This window comes from Alligator sinensis, unplaced genomic scaffold (genome assembly GCF_000455745.1).
Source record: "Alligator sinensis unplaced genomic scaffold, ASM45574v1 scaffold889_1, whole genome shotgun sequence".
NCBI classification, from domain to species: domain Eukaryota; kingdom Metazoa; phylum Chordata; order Crocodylia; family Alligatoridae; genus Alligator; species Alligator sinensis.
The window spans coordinates 1273195-1282052 of NW_005842361.1; the positions used below are offsets into that span (position 1 = coordinate 1273195).

At 41.9% G+C, this 8858-nt stretch overlaps 1 protein-coding gene across 2 annotated transcripts in view; it reads left to right on the forward strand.

Moving 5' to 3' along the window:
- The first annotated feature begins 8 nt into the window (after nt 1-8).
- The window catches only part of TMEM200A (transmembrane protein 200A), an 84888-nt gene continuing 76038 nt past the window's right edge, over nt 9-8858 (forward strand). The window contains exons 1-2 of one of the 2 annotated variants that reach the window (XR_003095363.1): nt 9-67; nt 3164-3337. The gene's annotated coding sequence lies outside the window, so the exon portion shown is untranslated. The remainder of the gene's footprint in view (nt 68-3163; nt 3338-8858) is intronic. The other variant, XM_006029178.3, reaches the window with a different exon arrangement.

The following is an 8858-nucleotide window of genomic DNA, read 5'->3' on the forward strand; positions in this document are numbered from 1 at the left end:
GGGAGGCGGCTGCTGCCCGCCCGCCGCCTGAGCCGCGCCCCGCCGAGCCCGCGCCCGCTCAGCGCAGGTAAGGACAAAGCGGGGCGGGACCCGGGGCGGGCGGCGGGACCGCGGAGCTCCTCACCCGGCTCCGCCAAGCTTTGTCTCGCCTCGCCTGAGCCGGGGAGGGGGCGTTGTCAGCATGGTCCAAGTGGAAACTCCCATTCCTGATCCTGGAGAATAAGGGGGCAGGTGGAGATGAGCCTTGCTAGACTAAGGGAATGAGAGAGAGAGAGAGAAAGCGAGCTTTCCTGAGTGAGTGCACTCATCAGATGCTCACCTCTACATTTGTATCTATCTATACGGGCATCTACGCCTGCATCTATATCTCTGTCTTTATCTACATCTACATCCATTTATATCTATATCTACATCTGCATCTGTATCTTCCTCGGCATTTACCTCTATGTCTACGCCTACATCGACATCGATATCCATACCTACGGCTACACCTACATCTGTATCTTCATCTGTATCTTCACCTATATCTGTATCTTCATCTGTATCTTCACCTATATCTGTATCTTCATCTGTATCTTCATCTGTATCTTCGTCTATATCTGTATTTCATCTGTATCTGCATCTATAGCTTCACCCACATCTGTGTCTTCATCTTTACCTACACCTGTATCTTCACCCACACTTGTATCTTCACCTATATCTACTTCCCTTTATATCTGTGTCTTCATCTACATCCACATCTGTATCTATATCTGTCTTCATCTATGTCCACATCTGTATCTATATCCGTGTCTTCACCTATGTCTACCTCCACATCTATACCTACATCTATAGCCATACCTATGTCTACATCTGCCTCTACACCTACATCTGTATCTTCATCTAGATCTGTATCTTAATCTGTGTCTACATCCATTTATATCTATATCTTTATTTATGAGTGCGTCTATATCTTCCTCTCTATCTGGGGTTCCCAAGCTGTGATATGCATACCTCTGGGGTACGGAAGACATCTCTGGGGCGGTACACAGAAGAAGTCGTATAAGGGCAGATTTAATTTTCCTTATTATAATAATTGGCATTTAAGGGGTTAAAATATGAAATGTATGCTGGTAGAGGTACAAGGGCAACTGGTAAATCTGGAAGGGGGTGTACAACAAGAAAAAGTTTTGGAACCTCTGCTCTCTATCTCCATCTATATCTTCATCTCCATCTCCATCTCCATCTAAGTCTAGGTCTACATCTATATCTACGTCTGCCTCTAAATCTATGTCTGCATCTGTCTTATTTAGTTAGCCTATAAACACGCAGTTCTACCCCGCCGCCTGCCTGACTTCAGACTCACACGGCGAACCACCTCTCTCCTAAAAGAGCAAATCATTCATCAAGAGGACATGAGCCTGCTAGTAAGGTCCGCTCGGAACCAAAACGGCAGCGAGCAGTTTAGCTGGTTCGTAGTGTTTCCGATTTCTTGAATGGTAACCTTAGAGTGCAGCCGGTGTGTCACTCCAGCCAGACTTCAAGGAATGATAATTGTAATTCCATTTGCCAAATATCATTCACTGTGCTGAATGTCAAAAGACACTTGGTTTGTATTCATCCTAGAAGATAGATTGCTGTGCAGAAGTTGTCCTTACAAAATAAAGAAAAAATGGCTCTTCGTGGTATAAGGAAAGGTTTAAACATCAGTATGAAAAAACAAAACAGTGGCAACATGAGGTTGACCTGCATTTCAATGATGCTTTTAAGCTTTGAGGATTATATTGTTCAACAAAATTCAATCACAAACAGTTTGCATATTTTGTGACTTAGCTGCTTTGGTAAGATTGATACAGCAACAACTGTTGTCTTGTTTTCCTGTAAGTAAGATACTCCGATATCCAGTAACTGGAATTGTGTAAGTATCCAGATAATAGATATACATGTCAAAATTCCCCTTAAATTGTTTCTGAATAATTCTATGGAGAAATGCAGAAACTTCTTTAAAGCAGCAAATTATGTTTTAGTGATGTGTAATTGAAAAATGTGTTACTTTCTTTTGAGTCTGGAACATTTTAATGTACTTGTGTTGCTGGTAGATTTACTTTTACCAGGATACTTGCTAGAAGACAGTTATAAGGCAATTTGAGTAATTTGGGAGTGGGTAACAATTACTTTTTGTGCTCAGGATAAAAAACTACACATGTGGAAGGAGATAAGACTTAGTAACAAAATCATATATAATCTGTATTTTGTTGGATACAAACACATTTTACTTGTTCCTTGCTCTTTTGGATTCAGAGTGATCTGAGTGAACGTTGGAAAGGAGATACTAGTATAAAGAATCTGAAAAATTATTTAATTTCTTTGCCCTGAAATGTGTCATAAATGTTCTCATCCATAATGATTTAGTCAGAATCAAAAGGTTCTTCCGTTTCTGCTGAAAGCCTTTCAAAGCAAATTACAAAAAGTGAGCACTAAGGGTTCAGCACTCCAAGGTGTCGAACACTTCAGCCTTCCTCCAGCAAAACCCTTAAGCATGTACTGACCTTTAAGCAGATGAGTAGTCCCAGCTTCAATCCCTGCTGATGATCTCTGTTGAGGTTTATTGCATGTGATAATAGTCCCATTGACTTCAATGAAACTATTTGCTTGCTTAAGTGCATTGCTGGAAAATGGCCAGAGTACACAGCCCCTTGCAGGATCCAGCCATCTTGTTTTTCTCTTTCCTTCAACCTACATGGAAATATAACAGTAAAATACCTGTTGCATATCACATAAACAAAGACTTACTGGTTAAATGTTCTTAATTAAATCATGTCAACAGTTAACCTAGGAAGTACAATGAGACAACTTTTACAGAATAACAAAAGGAGACCGCTGCTAACTGTAGTTTATTCATGTGGAACCAGTATCTGAGGATATTACTCAGGCACCATTCTCACTGAAGTTGCCAAATCCAGATGAAAGTGTGGTATAGAAAAAGGGAGCCTTAAAAGTTACTATCATGAGGAACAAAGCTATTGCATGTTCCCTTCGTTTCTCATATAGGAGTTGAAAGTTTTTCCTGAGTTATGGCTGGGGGATTTGACTGAACTGAGTACATGATGTAATTATTAACGGTGATGTTTCACTGTAGTTTGGTGCCACTCTATTTTGTAAGCAGTACCGTTATTTTATTTAGGAGGGTCTCGATCCTGTCTCAGAAGGATGTACTGTCATGGATTGGAATGCAGTGGCAACAAGATCAGACCCTAAGTTTTGGATCGTTCCGGTGTCTCCTATTCAGATTATGGCTGCTTTACAAAACAAAAAAACAAGAACGCACATCCAAGTGAAACAGAAAAATACATAAAAAGTAATTGCGTAACCAGTGTTTACAGATTTTAATGATGTAATTATTTATTATTAGAATTGTACACAAAAGTCCTAAAAAAGGACTGGGAAACAACTACCAAATAAGCCCCTGACCTTGCAGTCAGATTTATGTGGGCAGATTTGAGCTTCATGAGGATCAGGATCTAGGAAGAATACAATTCGCTTCCTGTTTTAAGTAAATGGATATTCTCATGATTTCAAAAGAATAGCTAGAAATTCAGAATTGTTGCTATTCTATTATCCTGTTGGTCAGATACCTCACTCCATGAACTGGACGACTGACTCTAAATGAGTAAAAAAAAGTTAACCAAAAATGTCAAAGTCAAAAATGAACATATTTCTAAAAGAATAGCATGTATTTGAAAAGAAACAAACAAATTAAAAAACCCCTGTGTTGTTAAAGTAATATCTGATTGGTTATTTCACAAGATGTTTTCTAAGCCAATCAGAAACATAGGTACTGTCTTGTGGATTTCTTTGTTAATGATTTGTCAGTGTGTTTCCTATCTTGCTGTAAAATAAGAAAAAAAATGAGAGAATTTCTTTTGTTCTCTGTGAGTATTTGATCCTTGGGAAGGAGGTGGAGAATGGGTGGGAAGGTGAATTATATCCCCTACCCGGGGTCTGCCTGGGAGGTGAGTGCACAGACTTACAGTGCAGCTTAAGTCTCTCCTACCACTTGTGCTGGTGGTTTGGAGCTCCAATACTTGACTGACATGAAGTTTATGAGGCACGGAGGGCTTTGTGCTAGTCCTCCATGACAAGAGTGGAATTTACTCTAACGGTACAGCAAGAAAACTGTCATTCTATTGTGCTAATATCAATTTTCATAAATGACCAGGTTCGGTACCTCAGTGTACATGCAGAGCGCCTATTCTTATCCACTGATCTTCTGAAGAGCCACCCATGTGAACCTGATGGCCAAATCTGGCTGAAGACACATGGTGTATATTACTTACAGAAGGCATGGACAAATAAACACATACCAGGCTGAACTACACGAGATGTTTATATTACAGAGTTGACTAATTAGCTGCACAGTAAATGCCTGAGTGTCTACGCATGCACCCCTATTCGGCTGGAATATACTAATTTGCTTCGCAGCAGGATAGGACTTGTAAATACTACCTTGTAAATACAAGTAATTTACTATTTTGTAAATACATATAAATACAAGTATTTTCCTGCTTCGGAGTAAAAAACTACACAGCACATGTGTAGACGCTGCTTGGCTGGCTGGAGCATGTGGGTGTTTCAGTGCAGGGACTGCCTGCTAACTAATCCTACAATGAAGCTCCCTCAAGCCACAGCGAGCCCTTCTGCAGCATATTGAGCTGGTGGGGAGTAGCCTTGGGCTGGCAGGCTGACCCCTGATGCCTGAACAAATTGCAGAGCTTATTGCTGTGGAGTTAATTGCTCCCAGGCGCACATTCAAACAGTGCACCTGGGAGCAATAATAAGCAACAACAGTTAACAACAAGCTCCACAATTTATTCAGGCGCCATAATTGAACATGTAGATGCGCCCACCCTGGTGTCACTTAAATGCACCCACCCTGGGTGGCTGCTTGCAGTGGACCACTACTATTCCCTTTAAGAAACAGCTTTAATAAACAGCTACAAAGGGATGTCTGTATAAAGGGAAAGCTAGGTGTAGTAGTCTGAAATTAGACAGAAGGCAGGGCAGGATGGCATCTTAAAATAGATTAACAACTTAGAAAGCAGGAGGAAAGGAGAGAGGCTAAGATCAAAGGGGAAAAACAAAAGAGCTAACCCACTGAGGGGCATAGGGGTTATAAGAACTAGTTGAACTCATGAAATAAAAATCTGGAGTCTCTGATAAGATCATGCTTTGCACAATCCTGTTTATGGATGAGTTTTTGTTCCACAATTTCTCATTCGCTGGTTTTGAAACAAGTGGTGTTTTACTCATATTTTTTCAAGGGTAATTCTCCATAGCTTTAGGCAAAGTAACTTCAGTTTAAGGGTTTATATCATCTCTCTGCTACTTTATCACACCAGCATATGCTAAATGCACTCGTGTAAACATAGGATCTATCCCTGCTCTTGGCATGAGTGGAATCACGTTGTTGTAACAGAATATTGTCACAAGACCAGTATTTTTTTGCCTTGAATTGAAAATTTTTGGTTTTGCCTAGATGCTTGTTTTATAAAAGCTTTGGTTTGCCTCTGCCCAACTAACTCCAGAAGATGAATAGCTTGCAAGTTAGAACTTGCTCTGAGCAGTGGCTCCATAATGATTACTATGATCTGGACAGGGGGGTTCACAAACAGCTATTTCAATTTTAGCTCTCGCTGATGCCTGGAACCAGCTCCAGTGCGGTGCTTGAGCAGCGACTGACAGACAATTGTCTATGAGGCTGGGTTCAAGGCTCCAGCTCCTGCAGTCCTGTGGCTTGGACTGACAAACAACTATTTGTCAGTTCTAGCCCCTGCACTGCACTAGAGCCTTGAATTAGCTCCCCAGAGTCCCTTCACCATATTGGAGCTGGTAAGGACTGCTCATATTATCTCTGGAGCAGTCCCACGATAGCTGAACAAATGTTACTTAATACCATCTGGAGATACTCCTCCTGAGAAAAGTACTAACTGTGCTATGATATGATAGCACTTAGCACGTGCTTTACTGCTTGAACATGCGGTTGCTAGTGTTTTAAGTGCAGTCACGTCCTAAGTGTAGCATGTGACAAGGCTTGTAGTTATTATTTGGAAGTAATACATGGTCTGAAAAGAGGATGACTTTAAGTTCTTATGCTTCTTCCTACTCTGCTTTGAGGGGAGAGATTTAGTATGTTCCTCTGCCATAGGAATGGGAAACAGAAACAGGGAGTTTCTGTAGCAGAGGAAAATGACACCTACCTCGTGATGAAATTCCTGGGAAAGGGAACAGCAGCAACAGAAGAATAGGGTTATAGATAGTAAGGCAACAAAGTACTGTTTTAAGGAATACCTATAAAATGCTCATGAGGCTTTTCATAACTTTTTTTAGTCTTCATTGTATATTTCCATGCATGTTCCTTTACAGTGGTGCTCAAACTTTTAGTCCCGTGGGCCAGATGAGTTGCATAGAGCTGGTCCATGGGCCAGATGGGATGCTGCACATGAGGATTGCATGTAAATCTGGATTTGGCCCCACGTGGACTTAGCTGGCCTCTATACACTGGGATATGGTCTTGGTACCAAGTTCAAGTCCTGTGCATTGGTATGAGACCCTAGGGCCCCAGACTACTCCTGTTTGCCAAGATTGGGCCTCACAAGCAAAGATTGGTCCTGGAGTCCTGCACTGCCCCCGACTGGCTCCTTGTACTGGGATTGAGCCCTATGACCCTGCACTGCACTTGTGCACTGAGATAAGGGTCTGTGGCCCTGTGCCATCCCCACCTCGCCCTGCACACCAGGATTGGGCCCCTCACCATTGTGTGCTCAATACAGCTTTCAGGGCCATGCTGTTCAGTACGGCTGTGCGAAATGGCACTGTTCTGTTTCAACTTCAGTTTTGAGGTTTGGATGGGAACAGTGTTTTGTTTCGAATTTCATTTAGAGTCCAAACAGCCTCACTGTTTTGCTGTGTTGAAACAGTGAGGCTGTTTCAATGCTGTTTTGATGTTTTACCTGACCACCACGCTGGGAAAAGGAACTCAGCCCAGCTGGGCTGACTTCCCATCCCCAGCCTGATCATAGATTCATAGATGTTAGGGTCGGAAGGAACCTCAATAGATCATCGAGTCCGACCCCCTGCATAAGCAGGAAAGAGTCCTGGGTCTAGATGACCCCAGCTAGATACTCATCTAACCTCCATCTGAGCTCCATCAGGCTCAGTTCCTTTCCACAGCTCGATTGCAGCACTTGGGAAGGGAACTGAGCCTGGGCTCAGTTCCCTTCCACTGCGCTATGATCGGCTTCCTGCAGCCCAGTGGTGGGAGACGGGGAGAGCCAGGGCTGTATTCCCGGCTGCTGTTAACGCAGCCCTGGTTCTCCCCTGTCTCCCACCACCTCGCTGCTGGCTGCTTCAAAACTCAAAATGTTTTGAAACTTTCAAAACATTTCGACTAGCCTAGTTTTGTTTCAAGGCTGTTTCAAAGCCCTTTGTTTCAATTCAATTTTGCTGTTTCGAGCTTGAAATGAGTTGAAACAGTGTTGAATTGAAACAGCCAGCGAAATTTCGCACAGCCCTACTGTTCAGCCCCATGGAGCTCCCCACAGATCCAGAAATTTGGCAGCAGGGCAGCAGAGCCACTGTTCCCTCACCACCAAATGTTTGGACCTCTGGGGAGCCCTGTAGGGCCAGGATAATTATGCTGGGGCCAGATCTGGCCCACGGGCTGGGGGGTTGAGCATCCCTGTTCTATTAGTATTATGCCGTATTGAAACTTCAGTGAGTCATTTTTTGCTGAAAACATCACCATTTTCCCCACTGTTAAAAGTTAAAGCAAGTGAAACCAAGTGAAAATATTTTTCTAATTTGTTTGAGAATGGTTGGAATATAGGCTGGAATCCTGGCCTGAAATCAATGACAAAACTCCCAGAGATGGCAAAGGGCAAAGTTTCAGGTAGTTACAATAGCCGCTAAGAATATAAAAAATAAAGCACTCCATCTTTTTACAAAAGTAAAAAGCTTGCAGATTTTTATTGGTTTAAATCATGACAAAAGCAGATTAATTAGAAGGCACTTTAAAAAAATCATTTATTCTATTATATTTGGTGTGACAGTGATAACATTAATGGAATGTGATTATTTGCTCTATTATGGTTCTAAATGCATCTGAATGTCTCTAAATGTCTCTTCTTATCTATCAGCCATAGACTGTGAAGAACAAGTTGTGTCCAATTAATTTTATCATTTAAATTTTACTAAATTTGAAACTAAAATGTATAGCTATGTACTTGTTCATTTTTCCAATAGCATGTGTAAAATTATTTCATAAAACTTTAGAACTTTACCTCTCCTAATCTGTCCAGCTCAGCATGTCCAAAGGCAGTGCATTATAAAACATACAAGCAATATGACTAAAAGATAATATATTGTCAAGAGTGAGGCAAATTTCCAATGCCTCTAACTTATTTGTTCCTGTATTTAAAATTCACCTTGCATTGTTAGGGTTCCAAAACTCTAGGAGAGATCAGTGGCTTTCAAAGGAGGGTTATCGAAACAAGTGACTGAGCTCCCATGTGCTGGGGACGATCTGTACCCATACATAGACAACTGCACCCACACAAACAGCTGACATAATACATAATTAATAATGCATATGCTTTTAGAGTAATAATACTTTCTACCTTGACAAGTTCTGCATGTTTCTGTGGGCATAGCAAATCCAGGTGTGATATGGAAGTGGCGTACAAATGCTCTCCAGGAGAACATGGATTGAAGGGATAATGTAATCGGAGGCCAGAGGAAATAGTCAGCGGGCAGAATGAGAAAGCAGTCTCAAGGGAGCCCTCATCTGCTCATCCCCACCTCCTTCCCTCCCAGCCTTTCCC